General features: G+C 42.1%; 1 protein-coding gene across 11 annotated transcripts in view; it reads right to left on the bottom strand.

Annotated features, from left to right (window-relative positions):
• Nucleotides 1-25,066, bottom strand: part of APBB2 (amyloid beta precursor protein binding family B member 2) — a 153,148-nt gene extending 128,082 nt beyond the window's left edge. For 7 of the 11 annotated variants that reach the window (XM_085322697.1, XM_085322701.1, XM_085322699.1 and 4 more), the window contains exons 1-2: nucleotides 24,740-25,066; nucleotides 3,099-3,198 (exon numbers count right to left, since the gene is read on the bottom strand). The gene's annotated coding sequence lies outside the window, so the exon portion shown is untranslated. Of the gene's footprint in view, nucleotides 1-1,520; nucleotides 1,540-3,098; nucleotides 3,199-15,096; nucleotides 15,152-24,739 lie in introns of those variants that run through there. The other 4 variants (XM_085322702.1, XM_085322693.1, XM_085322694.1 and 1 more) reach the window with 4 other exon arrangements.
• Nucleotides 25,067-25,754: the final 688 nt, after the last annotated feature.

Here is a 25,754-nt window from a genome sequence, read left to right as displayed (position 1 = left end):
TAGGATTTCAGACTTTTTTGGAATTGTATTTTTTTCAGTCATCCAGCTGCAAAGGAGAAGTAGAATTGGGGCCATAAAGCATCCTTTCTCTAGGAGATAAAAGGAAGTCCAGACCTGAATGTTCATCACTTGACTCCCAGTGCAGTACTCTGTCCCCTAAACTAATGCTTCTTAACCTAAGAGGCATATCTCATTCAGAACAGGAAACGAAACACTAACACCCCCAACCTGCAGGTCTGCCCCACAACCTGGTACCTAAGATGATGAGCAGTAAAGAACGCCAAACTAACTCAAGTGACCTTAGAGCTACTTCTCAGTGTAAACTATCTTTAGGAACTCTTCAGAATTAAAAAGTAGCACATGCATACTCAGGCAACATAGAGTAACCAAACTGTAACTTTGAACATGGAAATGGGTTTGCAAGACAGAGGTGTAATTGAATTTTTGTGCTTGTGATGGGCACAAGGATGGAGAAGCTACCAGATCAATCATGCCAAGAATTTYCCTGGAGGTGGGGATGAGCGGAGAAAGCAAGGAGGAGGGACAGACCAGCAAGCTCTGTGCTGGCAAGAGAACAGCTCCTCACACTTAGCACCTAAACTCCCATGCAGCTCTAGCTTCTTCAACAACTGATTTAAGAGTTGCTYCAAAGTAATCGAAGCTACAGCACAGATCAACCTTTACGAGTCACAGAAATAAAACTAGTTCCATGAGATTTCCCATGCTAGTATAAAAGAGGTTCTGGACCAATGAGTTTAAAGCCTCAGTACTGCTGACAGCCCCCAAAAGAAAAACCTTTTCCAACCTAATAAATGTTAACCCAGTGAAGTCAGGAAAAGACCTGTTTTTTACCCTACAGCATTTGTGCTCTTAAGAGAAGCTGCAGCCATCATCAGCTCCACTATGAGCGTGCTGCCCATGYGTCATGTCTTCAAGGCTGCAGTCTCCAGGACAGCAGCACGTTGAAAGGTCAGACACAGGCCTGCCACACTTCTCTGCACTCTGATCCAAAGGCAGAAAGGCTGGAATTAGGTATGACCCTGCCTTCCCCCCGCCTTTTTTCCCGCCCCCCCCCTCCTCATTTCAAAGTCTCCCTGAAGAAGTTTCACATCTTACTAAAGGACTCTTAAAAGTACTGACAGAAAGTGAAGCTGTTGAATTCACATCAACTCCATTACCTCCAAAACCAAAAGGTTARTAATCTGTTCTGTTTTGTTCTTTGAACAGCTAGGATCTGGCAAGTCATATCCTCTCTGAGTAGTCAGCGTGACAGTCAGTAGTGCAGTTTCAGCTGCATTAAGTAATGAGTGAAGCACTACTTGCCTCAGCTTGGCATCAAACCAGTCTACTGTGAGAAGTACATAATGTTGATTAAAGATTAGCAGAGGCTGTCACAGAGCTGCCTGCAAGATACCTAGCAAACACCTAAAGCAGGCGAACGGCCGCCCCAACGCCGTGACAGAGTGCCTCCYGACAGTCACAGCTGAGGTTGGCCAAGCATCACACAGCGAGCAGCTCACCTCAGGATGCTCCAGTGCCCGGTGAAACTGCACACAGCTGCAGAGAGGGGCAAGAAGAGTTTAGATGGCTGGTCCTACTGAGGTGAAGCTTCTCGAATGGAYAGCCTCTCTCCCAGAGAGCCTTCTAGGGAAGAGATCAGACGCTTACCTAASGGAAGTTAGGTTATCAATACATAAGGCAGCTCAGGACAGTCTGAGGCCTTACAGGTTTTCTAGCCACAGGGAAAAGACCAGGGATGGGGAAATTATATTAAAAAAAAAAATACCCGGAGAATAAGCTAGTGCATGAATGATGCAACTGAGTAATGATTTGAATGGCAACTGTATATGTTCCTGAGTTTCTAGGTAAAAACTGAGTGTCAGTCAGATATGTATAGACATCTTCGTAGAAAACAACTTGGAGAACAAAAGCCGCATCATTAGCCTGGCCTCTGTGTACTACAGAACATTAAGTCTACTTCATTAACATACATGAAAAATCACAAAGACTGGATCACAACTGAGACTAAATGCTCAACCTTACCAAAGYCCTTAAGAGCTTTCTCACTGTGCTAGCTAAAACTTATGTGTCATAAGCAACTACACACCAATGTGAGATCAGCCTTGGCTGGAGTCCYGTCATTCTCACTGTGCAAAGACAAYTTCCACAAGGAATACTTTGCCTCACTGGAGAGCAATTTTATCTATTAGTTTAATAAATAAATAAATAGTGTGCAATGTTTGGAATTCTTCAGGATGTGAAGTCCTTTAGTAAATACAGAATTCTTTCAAAAAGTAGCATTCAGAGTGAAAGATCAATTTCTAAATCAATAYGTTAACTGAGCACTAGCATTTATCCCCCACAAATAGCAAGAACTCGAGGTACACTCCGTGTCTACACAGCTGGCATACATCTCAGCTTTATCAACTCAGCTCCGTCACTTGGTGCTGTAGAAAATGACACTCTTGCAAACACTGCGTCTGCAAAACACAGAAGAGTGCTCCTGCGGGCTGCCTAATGCATTCCAGGAAGGTGGAAATGCAATCCTGATGGGAAAAGTCCCTCCCTCTGTCAGAACACAGTGTAGTTTCTYTGGAGGGCTCTGCTAACGCAACCGGCGTAGGATACAGACAAGCTGTCAGAGACCCTAGCCAGAGTCTCCCAGCTAACCGTAATTTCTTTTTGGGCAGACAATGTCAGATCTCTCAAAAACCTACTTTCTGAACACAAGAAGCCCTATGGCCTGCCATGCACYGGGAAGCATACCCAGCCTGTCAGTCTGCATGAGGAGAGAGGCAAAGCCGCAGTCCCCGAGGCTGCTGGTGAGCCTGCCACCGGATGGATCCCTTCACGGAGACGGCCTCAGCCAGTTACGCAAAGCGGCTGCACAGCCGGCTGTCCTCTCAGACTCCCTCCCGCTCTGTGACCCACGCAGAACCGGTTAACCTACCACCAGGAACTGCACTTCTGACAAAAAGCAAACTGAAATCCAGTAAGAGCGCATCCATGCTAATGGATGTACTCATACCCCGTTCCCTCTACCACAGAGGAGGTTCCCCAGCCTCAGCAAACCCCCCAGCGTGTACCAGATCACTTACTCTCCCTGTTCGKTGGTGGAAAGCCCGTACAAAAAGCACCAGGTCCTTAGCACCAGCACCCACGGCACTCTCTCAGCTCAAACTGAAGAGGTCAGGAAGGCTGCAAAACACAAATGTATACCATGTATTAGAGCTTCTACTGTTGGAGAGCAAGTAAAGGAGGGACAAATTGAAACTACTGGTTTCCTGAAGGTCAAAGTTAACGGCACCAACGCAAACAACCATCATCTACTGCACCAGCATCAAGAGCAGAACCTAAATCAGGGAACTGGAAGAGCAGCACAAGCCACCCAAGTAATCAAAATAGCCATCCTTTGCTGGCCCCTTGAAATATGCCCCTATTAAACAACGCACTCTCAGGAGAGGTAGGAGCAGAACAGAGGTAGAGACATGTGTATCCATATATTAAAATATAAGTAGAGGAAAAAKATCTTCCCAAACAGGGCGGGTGTCCTAAGCTGTCACAGGACTATGGCAGCTCAAATATGTAAGGTATAAGCGCTGTGAAATACTCTTTAAATTCTCTCCCCCTCTGCACTGCATTACATACCCGTGGTTTTCCCATACGTAAACATTAAATATCAGTGACAAAATACCCATATGACTTTAGAAGATAAGGATGAATCCCAATTCATGAGAAAAGCAGCAAAAAACCCTCAATAAATAGCAGACTCATAACCTAATTCAGAAAATAAATCAAAAACTTTTTTCACTTTTGTTTGTATTCTGGAGACATCAAGTCTATTATTGCAAAATCCGTATGCTGTATCACAGTCAGATCCTAACTCTTTTGCCCTCCGGTAAAATGGCAAGCAAAAGCTGTGGCTTTTAGTACTCAAAAATATATTGGAATCTTTGCCACAAGCAGTCACAGAAGCCAGGTTATCTCCCCATCAAAATATACCCCATCATTATCAGCAGACGTGTGACTCAAACTATGGTCTAGGATTTCGTGCATTATCCAATTTTATATTTGTTCTCCCATCTGGAGATGGTAAATATCTAAGACTGAAGATCCAAATCTCATCTGCTGTACAGTTTATCAAAAAAAGCTTTTTTTTTTTTTTTTGTTTAAGTAAAAGCCAGACTCTTAATCAAGCCAAACTACAGTCTATTTTAAAGAGGGATCTGTTTTTTCCTGTCCTTGTTCTATTAGAAATTCAAGAACTATAAATCCTTGGAAGTACTGAGACAGAATAGATCAATTATGAGCGAGACAAATGTTCTCTTTAAAAACAGTATTTGTCATTTGAAAATATGAAAACAAACCTATAAACCAGATGAAATATAATTTTTAAGTCTAAAACTCTGAAGAAAGCAAGAAAATAAATAYACTATTTTTTATGCTAACAATGGAAAGCTAGGGTTTGTTTTGTTTTTGAACTGTTGATGGAGGGAGGAAATAGAACAGCACTTGTTAGACCAGTCCTCCAACCCCATTTAGCAAGCAGAGTTTTGGCCTTCTGCAACAGGGAATCAGTACTGGGGGGGGGACAGAGGAGGAGAGAAAACACACATTACGTTAACATTTATCTACCAGGAAAACTTCAAGAAACTAATGATTGCCTTCCATCTCTGAGCTCCACAGGTTGTATACAAACAAAACCTTCTGGGGTAAGTATTAAGCTCCAGTCTTCTCCCCAGAATGGGCACACATGCTATCTTTCTTTTTTCTCTACAATTTCAAGGGGATTCTTTGCGAGATAAACAGTCATGCAGATGGATACACCTGTGCCAGGATGGCTGTTTCTGTGGTTAGCCCTCTTCCTATAAATGAAACGTCATTTGCTCTGGACCAAGCCCTGTGTAACTGCAAACACTGGTTAACCCAGTTAAAAAAAAAAGAAAAAAAATGGAAAAAAAAAAAGAGTAACAACTTGAATTTTATATCTTTGGAACAAGACAAAATTTTGATCCAAACAAAGACAAGCTCAGCAACCAGTTCTGACAGGGAGCTTTTTCCTATCAGAAGATAACACTAAGGCCTGAAATGCAAAATACAGTTTTTGAAGTTAGGAATAACTAAGTCCTCTGGGAAAGAAGCAGGCCGCCCAGGTAGAAATCTCCCACCACTACCTTCAGCCTCAGCCAGCGACATTTTCGCAACATTGTTGACTTTCCAGAAGTGCCTCCCTTATGAAACAAAACTGCTTAYAGCCYTTTTCCGCCCATCCAGTGTAGATARGGGATAAAACGTGGTTAAATCACAGCTTCTGGGAGAAAGGGGAATTACACAAGAGCCATTAAAAGCACCTGTGGGAATTCTTCCTAGCAGGAGYAAAGACACATCTGACCTCAAACCCAACAAGATACTAGTAGCTGTGGCATAAATTCCTGAGACAGTGCTACTGCATGCCCAGGGTGTTACATTTTCCAGCTGAGAATATTTGTCCGTGTAGCCCTTCCCTTTCTCCATACCCTGCACTACTCATCCACCTCTCCACCCTCATTTTTAACACATTGCCTGCAACACTTCCAAAGCTGGCAAATTCATAAACAATCATCGAGGACTGGAGAAAGGAAGGCTTATTTATTTTGTATTATTCCTGGTTACAAATCTTAACCTCCCAGATAAAACCGCAGACATCCAGCACTGCAGCAAGGTCAGTCTCCTTGACCTATGCAAATTAGAATAGTTCATTTAGGACTTCATTAAAAGCAGTAAATTAGAAGGCAGACAACAGGCAGGCAGTGATATCCTCCACAGAAAATGAATTAGCAACATTGAACACCCGCAGATGACAAAGTAGGAACACACTGCTACAGTTAGCTCAAAGAAACCACTGGCTGGTCCAAGCGATACGTACAGAAAGGCAGCGGAGATGCACAAGTGTGAAGGATTAACCTTACAGACGCCAGTGCGTGACGTGATCTCCCGCATGTCAACTAAAGAAACAAAAAAAAAAAAAAATCAAACCTAACAACAAGCACAAAACACCAGCTGGCAAAGAGGAAGTTTGGGAGCCGTCCCCACCGCCGGGATGCGGGGACGAACCTTTGCAGGCTCCTCAAAACGGAGCAAGGCTTCCACCTGACCCGTGCTCCTCACTGGTTTCTCATTTCTGACCCTCAGACCAATGCCGCTTCCTTGAGGTTAAGCGAGAATCTGCTGAGATAGCAATYGCTGCAGCTTTTTCCCCCACTGCAGACTGTGCTCATGACTGGCTGCTTCTAGCCAGGAGGGAAGAAGGTTATCAGGTTTGATTTTTGTCCTCTTCAACCTCCTTGCTTTTATTAAGGAGCTTTTAAGCCTAGCTTAAATAGAAAAGAGGCAGGTTTTCTGTGGCCAAGCTTAACCAGGAGTCACTCAGTACTGACACAGATTTTATGCCTCAATAATTCTTTTCTCTGAAGCACATATTACACAAACGGTATAATGTTTTGCAGCAAYGAAATTTCATTTTTGTTCTTGCCTTCAAATTAGACAAAGTGTTTCCAGCAAGATCTTCAGATGTGCAGACAAATCTGTTGATTTAAACACTCTCCAATTTAAATCCGTTTAGTCTAGAAAGTGTTTCTGACAAAATAAAAGAGATCGCCCATCAGCTCCCCCCTTCCCCGGAGGGCGGCTGCTTCTCCGGTGGCCCCGACGGCCCCGGCAGACGGCGGCCAGCCTGGGCTGCAGGAGGTCGGTGCTGCGACGTCTCCATGGCCAGCAACGGACCATCTCCCGCTTCCACCCCTCAGGAGCATGCTTGGTGGGAAAACAGCCTCATCTGTTAGCATTAGGGAACACCACAAGTTTTAAGGATTACATCGCTCCTCCTGTATCTTTTATAATAACGGCTACGTGCTCCCAGCACCCTGCAAAGGCGCCTGCCGCGGGGAGGAACCCGGGCGGGTGTAACAGCAGTACCGTGCGGGATGGCAGGGATACAGTTGCTCTGGGAACGATAACTATGGATTTCCTGACTTCTGTGCTCTTAAAATTAAAGCACAATTATGAACTTATGCAGGAGAACTTATGGATATTATAGATGTGCAGCATTCAGCATACAGTAAAGTTATAAAACTGATAGAGTTCTCATACCGCAGTTCCCTCCCCAGACGCACAGGTATGCTACGTTTCTGTTACCGATTTGGGAACTCTGCCTCAAATCACCTTTTAAACAGAAAGTGCAGGATCTCGCTGCATCTTTCTTAATGAAAATTTCCACTTCATCCCCCAATTTAAAAATAGAAGAATGGAAAAAGTCCAATATGTCATCAAAACTTAATAAGCACAGTACRGTCATCTATTTTAGGGATGAATTTTTTCTTTCTTTCCTTCTGGACAGTATGTTATCAATTTCTAACTCAAGTCTATTACACAGCGCCCTGGTAAGTCTAACACAACTGCCCTGGGAACAGCAGCTGCTGCATTTTTTGTTTGGGGAATGGAGGAGAAGAGCCGAGTTTTGTTTTGCCATTTCTAGGGGCCTAACTTTGGAAATAATTCAAAACAGAACAAGCAAACAGAAATGATTATTTTCTTAAAACAAGAACCCCAGCAAGCATATTAACAAGTTGCACTTCAGTTTGACACATGTGAAGGATTTTCCTGACATAATGAAGGGTAAGAGAGTCATTAAAGAGGGTGTGGGGGAGAAAGCTGCTGTCACAGCCTCAAGAATTTCTTGGCATTTTTAGTATGTACCTTTTTTTGTCTGGAAAAATACCCTGGCTTTTTTGACAGCAGTTTTTGCCAAATCCACAGAAAGTATTTATGCACTTACTGCCCTAGAGGGCTGAAAGGAAAAGAGCAACATTTAAATGGTATTTAACCTTCCCAAATCCTTGGAGCACAATTTTTGAAGGTCAGGAAGATTGTGGAGAGTAAGCCTTTCACTTTTCCCATTCTATTTCCTTCCATTCAGAAACATTTCTTTCACAATTAGTGGCTAAAACAGTGAAACACTAACGGCACTTATTTATGAGCTGTGAAAAATGCAACAAACAAGCTTAGGATGTTAAGTCAACCAGTATTTGCAGGAGGGGGTCCCACTGTCCCACTCTTCCCCTTCCTGGTTTAAAAAAATACTCTGGGAAATGACCTTCCAATCCCTACTGCTGAGACTACTAGGCTTCTTGAAAAATATTAGGGAAGAAAACTTCCATTTCAAGCTACTCTGAATCAAGTCTGCATTTTCATTCTGGCAAGCACCACCCTCCTTCCCCCTAGGTATTTACACAGATCTCCTCACACACCATAACTATTTCCAAATGTCAGGGCGWTATTCTCATCCTCTGGCTGCAAGTTTTACCCCTATCAGAATTCAACTTCTGTATCTCAGAGCAACAAACATTTTCCAAAATCTGGTACTGGCTCCAGCTCACCTGGTCCTGCCAGGTCTCATGCAAGGAATCAAAGTGGTCTCACACTGATGTTGCTTCCACAGCTGCCCATAAATCAAATATAGCAAAACCAATTATGGAAATAAAATAGCATTAGAGCCTGGGGGAATTAATATTTCAACTGTTTAGTAAGTAAGCTTCTTATAGCTGAACCAAGTACTCAAGATGAGAAGCGGTTCCAGAAACATGGTTGCTGTCCTGGTCCTCAGCCTCAACACATATATCCAACATACAAAAATAATATACTAATGGTGTTAAACCTTTGTGACAGGCTCCAGTTATAATAGCAATCTCTCAGCTGTGTTCCATACCCACAGCAACATGAAGATTTTGCTATTCAAATAGCTTCTCCTGTTGCTCTAACTATAGCATCAATATGAGCCATTTATTATATTCCTCCCATTGAGTATCTGTGCTGCAATTTCATTCACTATTTACTTTAAGCTTCTTACCTAGTGCTTACTGCTACCTACCCTTTTGGCCTCATATTTCTGCGGTAAAACCACTGACTGTTTTACTGTCCACACTGCAATTCTGTCCAGGTGAACGCGTTACCTGCCGGGCTGCCACATGCCAAGTTCCTGCCCCRCAACAAGGGATTAACCCTCTAAATTAAAACAGGAAATCCTGCAAGTGCAACAGGCAGAATCAAGTCATGCAGAGGCTTCAGTAGGTGGAAGGAAAAGGAGGAGAGCATAGGAACCTCCTATATATATTCCCACGTTTTCTTGAGCAGGCAGCTTGCAGTGTGGTGAACTTCCCCTGAACCGTAGAAAACTCTCTCTCCTATTTCTGTCCCTAAATCTACCCCTTTTCTCCAGTTTCCAGCACCCCTATGACCATGCCYGCTATTGCACTTGCAACTGAAAAAACCAAAAAAACAGACAAACAATTGCTGTTGCAAAACTGCCCAAGAAAACACCTCAGTTGAGGCTCACCGTTTCTGGGTTATCATGCCAGAAGCACAGCATAACGCACAAAGGGACATGCAGAGCTGAAGACCAACTCACAGAGCAGATGCAACCACTGCAACGTGTTTTCCTCCCAGTGGATGGCAACCAAGATATATTTTCCTTTTGCTCATGCTTCCCGACCCAAGCTTTAGAGCCCACAAAACCCCAAAGCACGATCTGCTGTTACTATTTAAGTAGCAAAACAAGAGTGCCTTGAAAATGCCCAAGTGGCCGAGATGAAGAGAATGAAAAAAAAAAGTGTAAATAAAGAAGCTTTAACTGACATTTGAAAACAAAGCAGCCCRAAATCTCTCTCAGAGATCTTATTCTTAACAGCCCACAAAATGGGGTACCGCTCAGCCCACTGAACCACTCTCCAAATACATGTTAGGAAGTAAAATTTGTTTTCATACAGGTATCAAATTTTAAGGGAGGAACTGAAGGCCTGAAAATTCATGCTAAGGTATGTGACAGAGAGCAACCGCGAGGGCTGGAAGCAACCGAAGATGTCATCCAGATGCTGTTTGAGAGAAGCGTCCCATAGGATTCATGATTTTTGGCAGACACACAGACCAGGCTGTATCTGTCACTTAGAGAAAGACCTGTGGAGGATGAGCATTCAGGTCACACACACCTTTTCTGCAGCAACCCAMAGCACTACTATTCACGTGATGAACACCCACGTCACAGCAGAAGCCAACGGCAATGAATAATGCAGGAGATGGAGTCACTCTGCCACATATCATACCCATGGGATACGGGAGCAGCATTTTAGCTTCACTTATCCTTCGCCCTCCAGGGCAGAGATATGTTTCTTTGGGTATTTTCTCTCCATCTCCTGTTCTGCACATACATTAACAGGCAAAACCCAGCAAAACACGATGACTTGTTGCAAAAGAAATAGGGACACAAACAGAAATGCAAAATATTCTCACAAGAGGATGCTAAGATATTACCTCATCTGTTCAAACTGAAGAGCTCCACAAACTAAGCCAGAAATACCATTTTTCCAACAAGGCAGCTCTTTGCTTACATTTCCTAAGAGATGTACTTTCCTACCATTGAGCTCAAAGACAACAATTTCACAGCGCATTAGCTAAACAAGGAAGAATTAAGGATGGAGCCTCACTCAGCCTTAACCTGTGGCCTTGCCTGCAGAAAGGCAGGTTATTAAAAGCGCATTGCAAAATTGAAGTGAAATCTGGATTTGAGTCAGCTGCTCACACTGATTCTGCACACCAGAATGACGTAAGTCAGAACTTTTTGCAAAGCAGCTGCTTAGCTGTATAAAGAAATCGTCTCCTCTTCATTACAAGCTTCAGTCATACCAGCTCTAGGAAAAGAAAAAAAAAATCCAACCAACCAAAAGACTATACAACTATTTCTTTCACATTGTAAAACATTTTATGCAAACCTATGGAGGATTTGGGATATCTTATCCATATAGGCTTAGCAGAAACCAAGCCAGAGTCATTGTAACTATCTGACCTGTCTCATCTTCATTTTCTCAAATACAACAACTTAAATAAGTTTGTTAAATAAAACAGGATGAGCAAGTGCTGGGATTATTTCCTGCTCAGAATAGCTAGTAGTTGATGGAAAAATCCTAATTTAGCCTATTCCTTTATTAATCATCTTTGCTGACTCACCACCTAATGTTGATATTTTAAGGAAGTAAGGCAGATGAAAAACAGAGCAGCTCTGATCTCACAATTATCACCAAGGTAAAGATATTTAGATAATCCTTTTTTAGTGAAGGCTGCAGGATACTATGCTATACAGTATTTCCACCATTAACTGATCTCCCTATCAGAGGTAGGAAATCAAGCAATAACCTGACAGAAATAAAATAATGTTTTATTCATTTTCAAAAAATCAAATGTATATCTTCCTACTGTGTCAGAACATCAGCTAAGAGATTAAAACTTCTAAGCAATCCTATTTTTAGTATTAATTTCTTTTTGGTTTTGACAAATTTGAGGTCACTACTGGAAGAATTTTACTCAAGAGGAAAAAAAAGATTAAATATTGCAATAAAAAATGGAAAAAGGATGTACACATTCCACAGAATAGAAAATAAGAGCACAAACTGATACAAAATCATCAGCTACAGAAAAGTCAAGACAACCATTACCTAAAGGATAAGTACCTCCAAGGATAACTGACTATCAGATGACAAGATATTTGTTAATTATAGACAGATGTGCTGTTTACATATTACACATTTGGGGTTTTTTTATCTAGAGCAAATAAATTAAGAGCAATGCAAAGTATTACTTTGACTTCCAAAGAGCGTTCACCAAACCTCTGCAGTAAATTGTTCAGAGCTTCCCAAAACAGTCCCATGGGCATTGAAAGTATTTTCCTCTAAATTTAGCCAAGCTCTACCATTTTACACACACGCACTTTCTTAATAGAAAAGTCATTTCAATTAAGTCACAAACAAAACATGCCGTTCAGAGATCTACATGCTGAAGGACAGCCTTCAACGTCTCTGCGTTGTTTTAACATCTCTCAGTAGTCACTTACAATTCACTTACTCTTCACATGTGACTACATATCCAAAAAACCACTACATGCTCTTAAGTCAGGATGTGGCAACTATTCCTAAGATGAATAAAAAAATTCCAATGTGATTTTTTTCATTTTATCTGTGCAATTCTCCCCCACTCCAAAACCCCTCGAAATAAAACAAAAGAATAAACCACAAACTTGGAAATGCAGTTACTTGATCAGGAAGCTCTTTCAAAACAGAGACACTTAAAATGCATTTTTATTTAACTAAATAACAACAAGAAGCCTGCAGAGTAGTTAATAACTCTATTCCTGAGCCAGAAGCATGCTCATTCAAGTTCTTCCCAAGTTCTCCATTCCAAAGGTTTTAAGAGGTTGATTTTATTAGCAAGAGTTCTTGTAAACTCACACACAGAGCGCAGCTATGTCTTTGTTTAAGCAGAAACTTTCTGAATGAACTCCATGAACTGGAAGGAAATTGTCATATAGGACATTATAAATAACTTGATTATGCTWCGAAATTGTTATATTTACAGTTCACATCAAGATCAAAAATTTAGACTACCTAAGTTAATATGCTAGAACAATAGTTTTGAGTATACAGTAAAACATCCTATAAATTGCCGCAGCCACTTTCTTAAAAACACAGGAAATACCATGTCAGAGCAGACTCRAAAGTAGCAACTACCAGATGCTTCAAAAGAAAGCAACAAAAACAGCTAACAAAAATTCATCCTAATGTCCCTTTGTCCTAGTTCACTTATACCTGTAGTCATAGCCAGAAAAGATTAAAATCGCCTTCTATTCCTACATTTGAAATAAATCTAAATTCCAGAAAAGCACATGGATTTTTTTTTTCCCCAGGTTCTCCAGTTTACACAGAACCAACCAAACTAAATAGAAATAGAGGGAGATAACCACAATAAGAATAATCTCAATCAACATTGTGCTTCCAAATTAAATCTAACACAGAATAACGCTGAGGTTTTTCCCCTCCTCAAATAATAATAATAAAAAATCCTAAATATGCACGGCAGTGTTTTGTCTTAGTGCCTACCACTTCCCAACACACCCAGTTGTACTGTATCAAGAATGTAAACTATGTTTAGCACTTTGCTTGGAGGAATCCTGCAGGAATTTAGGGTCAGCAACAGCCATAGGCTATAAACCTATTCAAAACAGTAAGTTAATCAACAAAGCAAAAATGTAACCTCTTCAGTAGAGATGCAGAGGCTTGATAGCTTATTAAATGAGTGCCTATAACAACTGGAAACTTGAGAGCAATTGCTGTCAGTGACAGAAATGTTCTGGAGCTTTTCTACGTATTGATCCTCTCCGACTATGCTGTGACAAAGATACAGGTTTTATAAAATTAAAAATTGGAAGGAAGGCACGCCACAACAAGACATGAAGCATGTAACAGCCAGAACAAGCTGAGATGCAGTACTGACGGAAAGGTCCATGGAAACCTCCAGTAGATAACTGTAATTTAGCCACTGATTTCACAGAACTCAGATTGTCTTGCTACAACTAGAAAAAAAAAATTTTTGAAACTCTTTTGGAGCTTAAAATCCACAAAATGTTTCACCTTAAAAATATTTTAATTCTATATCCCACCTCTAAGAGGTCTCAGAATTTGTTTGAGTACAAGTGCTGAACAACAACTTTGAGAATAAAGTCACTGACCACAATAATATCAAAATTTAACATGGACAGTTGAAAGCGTGACCACCTGAAAATCAGATCATAAAACTCTATCAGATACTTCAAAACCTAAAAGCTGTTAGAAGTTGCTAGAAAATCCTATGAGAAGGGAGCAAGTACAGCCCGAGCTGAAGTCCACACAGCCCTAGAGGAAGATTTCCTGTTGTTCCCAGTTTACTCATGTATGCACACCTAATGGCAAGAGACCCAATGGCTCTAAGAGTGCCTTTTAGAAAACATCTATATATGTCATATAAAACACACACACACATATATATATATTTATTCACATGCATATTTTAGACATGCGCAAAGTCAACCTATGTTGAGTCTTCAACTTTGTTCCATAGTCAGTAATGATGGGGAAAGTTAGTACTTCTACTAAACACAATATAAACTTAAAATGTGCCATAAACTGGAAACATCTCTAATTTCACGCAGGCAGAACTGAAATGGAATAAAAAGTCCCAGGCTGAACAAGTTGAACTTTGAGTACAAACGTGCAGTGGTGACTTCAAGCTCTGGGAATTGCTCCACATGACTCCAGCTGCAGAAGTGCAAGGAAATGGGGCTGCTCCTCAGCCGCCACGGTGAAAGGCTTCGCCGAAGGGCACAGTTTTACATCTCTGCCGGCCAAGGCCAACTGTCCCTTTCGGCAGCAGCTGGCCTACAGACTGGCTCCGCAGACCCATAAAAACCGCGCGCTGACAGGACACACGGCAGCAGCCGATGCCAACTCAAGCGCAACCCTCCCCAGCCTGCCCTCCCCGCAGCTTGTCCCACCACCGCCTTCCTCCCTCTTCCGCTGCCACCCCYCTCCTCACCCTGAGCCCTGTGGGGCAGCGGCTGAAGGCAGGTTTCAAAGCCACAAGTTCTCCAGATAAAAGCTGGGCCAGGCTTATGCTTTCTGGTGGGGCAGGAATTCAATTTGTTTCTCAAGGGTTAATCTCATCATTACCCACAAGCAGCATGACTGCTTATTCACCAGTGATTTTTTTTACATTCCTTTTCAGTTACATACACATTTGTCAACTATCAAATCTTAAAAAAAAAAAGAATCCTCCATAAAAGACTGCAAGACAGATGTGTATTTAAAACGGACACTTTAATAATTCAAGTACATTCATGCTACTAGTCATCTGCCACCTTACCTTCTGGGGTGTTACTAATAATCTTTCCAATTACTCCTGTTTCTGTCTGTACTTTGAACATTAGTGACAAGCTATCTTTAAGAGAGTTCAAAAGCTAACAGGAAACAACTCAAATTATTTCTACGTTACCAAAAAAAAAAGGGGGGGGGGCACAATTAGTATAAGACAAGCAAGTATGTTTAAATCCTAATGTACAGGATTGTTTAAAAAGCCCATTTACTGCCATATAGCAACCAATGCAGACACAAGCTTTGCTACTCATTTTTTTGCATGTTCACTGTACCAAAACAGTGGAAAATACCCAATATTATGTACATACAACACAAAAGCTCCCATACTCACTAGAAGACACGAGTATCCCTAGTTGCACCCAAGTGAAAGGTGCACTTCAGGCTTACAGAGCAAAAAGCAGCAGCAGCAGCTTCTCTTCCCAATTCCATGCAATAAATGAGTGATAAGGAACACAGGAAGAGACACAAGCAGCTGCCTCCTTTTCCTTTCAAGAGTCTCAAGGGCTTACAAAAATTCTGTAAAACCCACAAAATGTAACTGGGCTAATTCAGTGAATCCTGGCAGCCAGGGGAGGAAGTGACTGCGCTTTGTGTAAGCCAAGCAAAGGTTTTTAGCATGATGTCTTAAAAGGAACAGACTCCAAGAGGGGAAATAAATGTTAACTGAGTCACCTGGCACGTTAGCGCTGTGCCAGGTGAGCCGGGCAGCAAGGCCAGGGCAGGAGCTGCTTTCGCCCRGCGCACGGGTCCTGCGCGCGGCTGTGGAAGCAGCGTCCGGGCTGCAGTCGACCTTGCCAGAACTGCATCCGTTCCCGCTTAGCACAGAATACTTCTAATTACCGGAAACAAGGCTCGTTGTTTCTGCTGTGCACATCCCTTACGTCATGCTTTCTGCTTCTCTAAAAAGACAGACTATCAGGAAAAAAATAAATAAATAAAGCAAGCCAAAACATCTCTTCACTTTAGTAAGTTCGGGACAGATTAACACCAACACTACAACAGACAAAAAACTGGGGAAGGGACATCTTCTRAAGGATGTAAAAAGCCAAGGTTACGTTCCCGCTCTCCTCCAAGTTTGTTTGCTTTTGAAATTCCCAGAATTTCTCTGAAGTCTGCTCGCAGACCGCTTACGTGCCAGCAGATGTGCAAGGCGGTCTCAGCAGGAGAGATTCTGGGCCGGTGCTATACTTGCACTTTCCGACTCTTTCCAGGCCTCCAGTGCCATTCAACAAATTATAAACCGACATGCCTTGGACCATGGGCTTTAATGGCAGCCTAACCAATGGAGACCACGGCATTAACCGCTTTCTTAAGGTTAAAACAATGAAGAAACAAAAACACAAGAAGCTCCAGGTCATATAGGAGGAAAAAAAAGTAGAATTCACAACTCGGGACTAAAYATCATGAAATCTAACTACTGTTATTTTCTTTCTCTATTACAGCTTGCCAGTTACTGCAGCTATTTTGTATTGCTGATGCAGGGGCTGCCAGCACAGTTGTAGACAGGATCTCTTGCTTCAGTGTTATATCTTCTAAGAAATATGGACATAGTTAAACACGTAAGACAACACATATTTAAAATCTCCGTACAGCAACTTTTTCAAAATTTATTCCTTGAGATTTAACCTCCACATTGTATTAAAACGGTGAGTAGCTGCTTGTAAGTACACAACGTATCAGTCTGCCTTTTCCAAACAAGTGCTGGTTGGTTTTAAACAATAATTACATAGAAAAAGTGCAACTGTCACTTTAAAATTAGCACCAATTTTCTGACATGTGAAGTATGACTGATGGCATAGTTTGACTCAATTTACACAAAGTCTCTCTCTTCCTGATGAAGATACGAGATTCCGTACAAGTTTGGAATGACATATTGCCTTTGCATAATTGCAACAAATGCAATTCCTTCAAAGGACTGTTGAAAAAAAAACTTTTCTTCTGTATTTGTCCATTACACAAGCAAAGCCTTTCCTAAATCTTAGTAAATAAAACAATAGAAAAAAAATCTAAAAGTCACACACATCTTTTTACTGCAGACTTTCTGTGATACAGAATTTAGTACATTCAGCCCTATCTAGATACAATAGGGCCCTTTCCTGAATAAACCTCTTAATAGGTCATTCTTAAAGGTGGCAGTCAGATTTTATGCAAAAAGAAAAAGAATAAGTGATGGTGGCTGCTGGAGGTAACAGAGGAACGCTGATTACATTTGGAAAAAAAAGACAGAAAGATATTATAGAGATTTTAAGATGAGTGAATTTATATCACTTGATAATGTTAAAAAGTCAGGTTCTTTTGCCTTAACATGTTTCTAAAGCCTTATTCTTTTCTTAAGAAGTACAGTTTAGCCAGGTTTGCACTTTTCCATTATTCTGACAATAAATGAGTAYGATCACCCCTCTTTTGCTGCCCAGTAGAGAAGCATCCAAGTTGGGCAGCAATAAAAAATGAAAAAAATCCAACTTGAAATTCCAACAAACCTCAGACTTCCTGAAGCTGAATCATTACCTCAGGTAAGGAAGAAAGTAAATATTTGTAACCATGCAGCTGTGTGAGTACAGACTCCCACAAATAAACATCTCTTCAGAAAAAAACTCTTTGTAAATGGCATTGTCACAACTTACCTAATACTTACCAGCATYTGTATTTTTGGGTACATCAACTGAAGCAGTCACTTAAGAGATTTCTTTAAATACTAAGCTAAAGAGAAATCATAGCTGAGGCTAAACACAGAGTAATAGCTCAGAAAGCTGGAAGATGACTTTTACCTTGTATAAGCTGTTTAAACTCTCTGTAAAAAGGCATGCAAACCATTACAGAAAACAGGAGCACYACAAATAACACCATTAGCATCTTGACAGGTGTGTTTGAACAACCTGAGACAAGCTGTAATGAYTTTTGCAGATAGATTAATAATTCTTTCCTTGACACTGCTTTTAGGCTCTGACTCTCCCTCCACGTGTCCTGTGCAGACAAATCTGAGTTAGAGGTGTCCTCCTCTCCACGATCTCCTAACCAGAGGGCTACGGCAAGGCACAACAAACCAGCAAACAGATGCTCAAAAACCAAGTCACATGTCGCTAATCAGCAAAAAGCCTCAAAGCCAGAGAGGTCTCAGACTAATAATTCTTATGCCAAATCCCCTGCAAGCTGGGATCAATCTTCAGAAATAGAGGTAAACCTGCCAACATGAGGCAGGCAGGATCATGGAAAGGCCTACTGTCATCTACTGCTGCAACGCAACTTGCTGCCTACTCATAATTCCTAGTTTACAGCATTAGGAGAGGCCGGTTGAAAGTTTGCAAAGCATCTCCAGGTCCACTGATGAAAGCTATTATGCAAGCATGCTTTACCATCAGCAAACATAATCTATATATGTTATTTTGTGCTCTTTTGGTCTCCTTCATTTTCAAATAAAGGAAAGGTGTTTTATAACAAAAAAACTGTATGAAGATTCTTTTATGTGATAAATTAAGCCCCCCCTCCAGTAGGCTAGCTAATAAGAACAATCTACTATATCAATTTAATCTCTCAAGTGATGTAAGTAAACAGGTAATCAATACTCACATTTGAACTGAGCAAAAAGCTAAGGTTAAGATTAATCTTGACTCTTAAAAATACCAAGGGTCTATAAATGGTCCCAAGCTAACAGCAGGTCTTCTAAAGCCATCCATTTAGCTTTCTACTTGGTGAAATACAGCTGTTAACAACAATAAAGCTGAAAGAGAACGACTTGTAAACTAAGATATAATGCATGTATCAGAGTCTGTGACTGAAGGACGTAAGGGCTTACCACTTTATTTATTTAAACAGAGCTAGTCTTTTCAGTAATTACTGCACTAGCTCACTAGTGATTAACACTGCCATCAACAGAAGCGATTCCCAACAGCAAGGCATCTCAAGGGAGGGTAGTTTGGACTCCTACTCATTTTGCTACTTCATAGTTAAGTCTTGCACAAGTTAAAAGTCAGTTTCTTGTTTTAGATCAAGAAATGGTAAAAACAGCTCAGGAATGATCAATTCTTCAGAGGTCAGGAATCACCATTTTCCTGTAGCAATTCTGGGAAATGATGCTCTGTGTCTTAAGAGGATGGAAGTTGTCCTGTAAGGATCTGTTTCTAACAGAGCAAAATTTAATTAATCGAAAACCATCTATTTCCATGGGCTTTTCCAAAGCACCTACCATCTATGCAGGATTGCATAAAAGGAYAAGCCCTTCCCGTTCAGGGCTAAGGGAGACCCCGAGCTCAGGCAGGACAGCCTAGCTCTCTGCCGAGACAAGGCGGCTGCACCACACCTGACTGCACGAACCGCCCGTCAGAGCTGCTGCCAAATGCGGTGGTCAATTTAAACTGGTAGAAGCAGGAATGTTTTCTACAACACAAAACCTGTATACTATTGGTGGTTACACCAGGGAAGGATTAATACCTTCTGTTCTCAAAATCCATTCGCATCCTACAATACTTTATATTTGGAGTCATCAAATGTATACTGTACTGCAGTCATCCGTCAGAAAATATACTATACTGCAATAACTACTAATACATATCTTTGATACCTCCAAAAGCCCAAGCTCAAACTGATGTCAAAGTTCCCTAAGCCACTGATGACAATGAACTGCTGCAATTTAAAATGAATAAAGAGATTACGCCATGTAATCAATATGATAATTAGTGTATATTTAATTTGCCAGAGGAAGACAAACAGATTGAGGCTTATTATGCACGTTGCTGCTGGAAGGAAAACTGGATTCTGCGCCCACGTGTGCCTGCTTCCCTGCCTCGCCACACTATTTCACAAGAACATAAAACCAGGAAGCACACAGAGCGCATCCGCCTCATTGCCACATCTGAAACAAAGCGTACGGGACTAATACCTCTGGGAATTCACACCGGCACCACAGGCAAAAGATAAGCAACAGCATTACCAGCCAACCAAAGCACAGAACAAGAACAGCGGCAAAGGCAATATCCCACAGGATACTAAGGATGCAACAGTAAAAAGCTTTATTTTTACCTGCTATGAAATGCTGAATGGAGATGAATAATCACTACATCTCAAGGTCTCTGTTAAATTTGGGTAATTCCAGCTTTCAAGAGCCCCAACAGATTACCTGTTCCCACGCCTCAAGAAATTTCTGACTTTTCCGGAAAAAAAAAAAATCTAATGTATCTTCACTGTGACCCAGTGAAGTCACAAAAGTACACATTGATTTTCCTTCTCTGCAAGGTGTCCTTCTCCCTTTTCCCAGAAAGACTATTTGGACTTCAAGAGTGCTGCTGCTCAGTAGGGTTCTCATCTATTTGGTGGGCACGCCTGTAAACTGCTGCATAGGCCCAGAGCCTCGCAGACCATTTGGGGATTAAGGTGAGGCTTCACACCCCTACTGCTCCTCTTGCACCAGTTCTGGCGCTCCTTATTTGCATAGGGAATTCAGCAGAATATGGCTCCAAGCTCTACTCTGAAGGAGCAGAATGGACCCAGTTTTCTTCATATTTAACTCCCAGTGTTGGATCAAAAACAGAGCTAGCAAAGACACGGGGGACAATATGACCCAACATAGATGAAGAAAGGGAATAGGAATAGTCCCTTCCAGCAGTAACTCGCTGGCTTAACTGTAACATGAATTTTCATCCTACTCAAAACCATTTGGCTAAAAGGACCCTCTTCCGTCTGTGAGAACGCCCTTCCTACAAAAGCTTCTGTACCAATACACACTCATCTTCTGTGGGCTTCAATTACAACTGGATTCAACTGCAATCATCTTAAATTCTACAATGCTCGTAACTGAACAGCTTACAGAACTATATGGAGTCCTTAAAACCACAGGGCTCCAACAGGCCGTGATTTCACTTAACGCTCCAAGATAACAGTAATTAAGAATATAAACAAATACAGAACAGRAAAAACAGTACTGTTTCTCTGAAAGCAGCAGAACTCGCTTATCCAAAAGCACCTCCTCACTTATCTCCACATTCAAGTCGTGTCTGTGCACCCTGACATGGCTTATGAGCTTTGCAGGTACACCTCCTAAGGCACTCAGCACTGACCTCTCACTTAAGTCAGAAGCTGGGAATTAAAAAAGATTTCCATCTTCATTTTCTCATCTTCAGTTTAGACATTCCACACTGTTCTGTGAATCACAGGTCCTTTGAAGAGGAGAACTTTGAGTGCACTTAACTGTAGAAGAAATTGAGGAACAATAAATTTGTTTATTGTGAGGATGGAAGGAAATAGAGCCAACAGCCATAAGCAGTCAGATACACTAGACACCATGTATAAGCCTGAAGGTTTAAAAACAACAACAATAAAATTATTCATTTATAACTGACCTGGTTTCAAATGCAATTAAGTGTATTTCAAGTAACATTTCTATCAGTGCACTAGTGCTAGACAATAGTTTCTTGGCAGTGTTTTATCTAAATTCAACTTTTACATAYTAAGCCTCAGTGAGAACTCCTTTCWATGCCGACGACTTATTGGAGAAAAAGAAATTCAACCCTGTATTAGCATAGATCCAAGGAAAAAGAAYTGCTTAGCTTAATTCCATCATATACTATTGTGCTTGCATCTAAAAGCACTGGCAACAACCAACTAATATAACAGCTGCTAGATTTGCTGAGTTGGCTTCTTAGAAGGCAGGACATGGAACAAAAAGAGTATAATTGCAGATTCATTAAAAACAGACAGTTTGAGTACAAATCGGTTTCTTTCTTACTACAGAAGTTTGGTAAATCGCTGTGGAAACAACTATTTCTCTTTTGACATGAACACCAGGAAAACAGACTTGCAACATTATCAAATAAATCCTGTTAAATAATAAATACTTCCCTCAGATCCTGTGCGGGAAGCAACAGCAAGAATATATCTGAACGACCCAGTGCTTGACCCCGAAAGGAAACGGTCTCATCCACTGCCAAGGATGCCTGCATCACTGCCCATCGCTTTCAGACAAACATCCAGGCACGGATCCTCCGCAGGAAGCGATCCGACTTCCCCGCGGAAGCACTCGCAGCTAATCACACGGGCCAGAGCACATCGGAGCGACAGGAAGGTGAAACATCTGCTGCGGCCTTGCTGCCATCCCCGAGGCACGCACAACGCAGCGCCGAAGGACAGCAAAAGACAGGCKCTCATCCTGCCCGGTCAAGAAAATTACTCAGAAAGTTTTCGGAGGTCCGCTTTTCTGAGGGCCCTGCTAAAACCAGAATCATCATCGCCACACTASAGAATCTGCAAACACAAATCTCTGCCCTGTCTCCCTTGCAAGGGCTCAGCATCCCAGAAAGACAGCTGCACTGCTTAGAGAGCAGGTGGGAAGCTCTACCAGCTCCTACAAAACCCCCAGTTTGCCCACGCATCACACGGTCCAGATGGCTTTTGGGTCCCCTCAGCTCTGAACTGATGTAAGGGCACAGATCTGCTCTGGCTCTGGAAATCATTAAATTTCMATTTTCAATTTTTAATTATCAGGAGAAAAAAACTCTCTACTTTGTAAAAATGCAAACACTCCTGTTACTAAGCCAAAAACAACACCAGATGGAAACTCATTTAAAATTCTTACATGCTTAGCTCTCTTTCTGCAAGGAGGTTATTACTACCAGCTAGACAGCCCTAGGAAAATCAATGGAATATGAAAGTGATTTACATAATATCAAATGATTGGAAACAGATGAAAACTGATGAAGTCACAGTGATTGCTTTAAAAATGGCTTAACATTTACTTAGAAAACKATGAAAAAGTGATAAAAATACAATGTTGCCACCAAGAAACAGACAGGGTTTTCTGTTRCAAAAGCCTATCTTCAGCCCTTCTGGAGCAGAAGGGCAGGCAGGTCCCAGCAGGTAGGGACACACATTGCACCTGTTGTTCAACTCTCTAAAGGGCAAAGGGGAAAATCTAGAGCAAGTCTACCCTATGGCTCCTCTCATCTGTTAAAAACAATCTTAGATCATAAACCAACTTGGCTTAAGACAGAAGAGCCTGGATAGCACCATGCCTTGTTGCAGAGATCAAAGCAACCCAAAATCCAGCTTCCCTCCATTCCCATCTCCTTGGGCTATACCCTGAGTCATGCCASAAAGCTGGACCAGAGAAGAGGTCAAGACATGCACAGAAAAGCAGAACGCTTCCGGACTTCTTGTTTCCTGAGGTCCAAGCTGGCTGCAACGCGTGTCCCTGGGCCACATCGTGCTGGAACTGCATGAACGACAGTTCTGCAGGTGRCTCATGCACCATCAGCAGAGACTTCAGAGGATTTTGCACCTCTTATTCAAAAAAAAAAAAAAAATCCAAAGCAGCCTTTTTGATCTCGTTCACCACTGCTGATCTCAGCAACAAATTAATGGTAAATGCAGCACTTTCAGAGCCTATGCAGTAGTCTTAACTAACCAATTACTGCGGAAATCCAAACAACCGCACATCTTCCTAAGAAAGTAAGGACTGTAAGAATCAGGTGCTATACTGATACCATTTGCAAAGCACTCTTTATTTAGATTTCTGTAGTAACTGGTAAGTCAGAGGATTACATTTGAATGTTTTCATGGCCATGGTCYGAAACAACAGACTATCACTGCAACTCTTCTTTAAATAGGAAGAAGCGATAAGCTAGCATATTACTGACTAAAATAGAGTTGAGTCTTTACTGTTTAACTTAATATGGAATTCTTCTCATGCACAGTGACAACATACTCATTTAAGTACCCTGTCCAACTTGACTCGCATAGTATSACAATGGGATTCAAGTATGCATTATATGCTAAGCAAATCCTGGAAAAATTGTACTTTTTGCCATTATGTTGTGTCACATATCTGTTAGGACACAACTTGCACAGAGGAAAGAGACAAAGCTTTTTTCTCCCTCTAGTCTGCTGGGACTGGGTATATTGTAGAGAATTAGTACATGCTGCAGGAGTAAGGCACTATTAACTAACACCTAAGAGGTGGTGTTATTAATTAAAACACCAACAGCTCATTTGAGAAGAGTGACAGTGTACTGCAACATATAATCAAACTACAGTTCTAAAACAACCTTTCATAAGGCTGGTTCCAGTATGGGTGAATTTACTGTAAACACTCTGGAGTCAGCACAAGCAACTCAAGCTATCAGATCTATACAGCCTGTTAGAACACAGTTTTTTTTCATCAAGCCGTCCAACAGAAGCGCATCTGGACTAATTTGGGGATAATAAAACATCACAGAGGACAATGTAATTGCTCTACTTTGTAAATAAATATCCAGAGCTCAAAGAAAGCATACTTTTTTTTTAAGGTGAACTCTTAAGCAAAACAAAATTCCACCTTTCTTGTGATGTGCAAAGCATGTCTACTTTAACACTAGCAATATATGTAAACCCAAGTCCTCACTTCCCAGCAAACGCAGCTACCAGTGCTAGAGTCAGCAAAAAGGAAGAGGAGAATAAATCAAAACTGCAGGATCATGTGATATCACTATTCCTGGTATTCCAAAGCTGCAAAGCCAAGAAAGCAAGGTAAAGTACTAGCTTGCTAAAAAAACACAAGCATAAAAACTGTATTTTCAAACTACACATATTGATGGAGTCAGAGTCAGAAATTGTAAAAGAAATAAGAATGGAAGTTACCAGTCTTCTAGTTTTGCAACTCTCCTATGAAGGCTGAAGGGAATTTTAATRTATCCACACTGTCATATTAATGTTGCTGAATAAACAGTGGTAATGCTGAACTGAACTTCTACAACACTCATTTTCCCTGTAATCCTCATATACAATAAAATCAGTATACTAAAAAAAAAGCGTTCATTGATGAAAAGGACGCCAGCCCCAGGTACCAGTTAATGTTTAGCCCTGGACATCAGAGACTAACTCCCCAAACTGCCAGAGAAAGTAATCCACARTCACCTACAACCGATTTTTATATAAAGCACTCCCACACCGCACTTACAGCCGCTCTCCTCCCAGCATTTCGGCTGCTAGAGACGGAACTGGACACGTACCCTCCGGCAGCTCAGGAGCAAGCTTGCAGCAAGCACTTCTCAGCAGGACGATTTTCGCTCCGTACATTGAGTTAAGCTTGTGGGAAATCCAGTTCCTTCTCAGCTAAGGACTATTTTTACCAAGGAGAGAGGAAATACTCCCCCTCTCCGTTGTGAGTTTTTAATACATCCACAATTCCCAAGCGAAACCCAGCAGGACTGTGTGAGAACTGCTCAGCTCCAGCACGGAGGAGTWCCCAGCACTGGGACAACCCAGGAACAACCAGAGGGAAGCAAACTTCAAACACAGCGCGGCAAGAACGCCTCTTTGCCGCATTCCAGCGAACGCTGCCCAGAAGCGGAAAGCGGCAGCAAGCCGCCGCGGCGCTCGTGCCGTGCCTGCCCAGGGGCCAGGCGGCGGGCTCCTCCGTCTCAGAAGGACCCGTCCCTCTCCAGCCGGGTCAGCTGAACCCCCGCCCCACGGGTGGCACGCCTGCCGCCGCAAAAGCTCACTCAACACAACGTCAGCTGGCTCCAGCAACACGCGCACGGGGACGAGCAGGGTTTGATCAGCGATCCTGCGGCAAGGGAGCTCCAGGCGCCCGCTCCCGCCCAGAGACCGCAGCAAACATGGTAGAGGCACCCCAGGACCCGCTACCAAAAGCGCCCTCGAGCACAGAGGGCTGGGAGCTCAGCAAAGACACACGGCCAAACAAAACAGCAGCGCAGCGAAACTCGGGAAGGTGTRATTTACTGGCAGGGCCCCGTGAAGGGGTCCGTTTTGCCCGTTTCCGCCGGGGGCCTGCGAGCACCAGCCGCCCCCTCCCCGTCCCCGGCTCCCCGCGCAAAGTGGCGGTGTCTGAGCGGAGACAAAGGCACCCTGTTTTAACCCGCCACTTCATGTCAAGGGCCCGGAACGGCAATACTAGGCAGCAGGCCAAAAATAAGAGAACAGAAATTTTGCAGAACAGAAAACACTTGCAAAGCACAAGGTTTCAGGAGTACATGGAAGTCAATGAATGAGCACTCTCTGTTT

Source organism: Rhea americana, unplaced genomic scaffold, assembly GCF_003343005.1.
Source record: "Rhea americana isolate MKP2758 unplaced genomic scaffold, rheAme1 scaffold_8, whole genome shotgun sequence".
Lineage (NCBI taxonomy): Eukaryota > Metazoa > Chordata > Aves > Rheiformes > Rheidae > Rhea > Rhea americana.
Note: the sequence above shows the minus strand (reverse complement) of the source record. Positions and strands in the feature narration are given on the sequence as shown.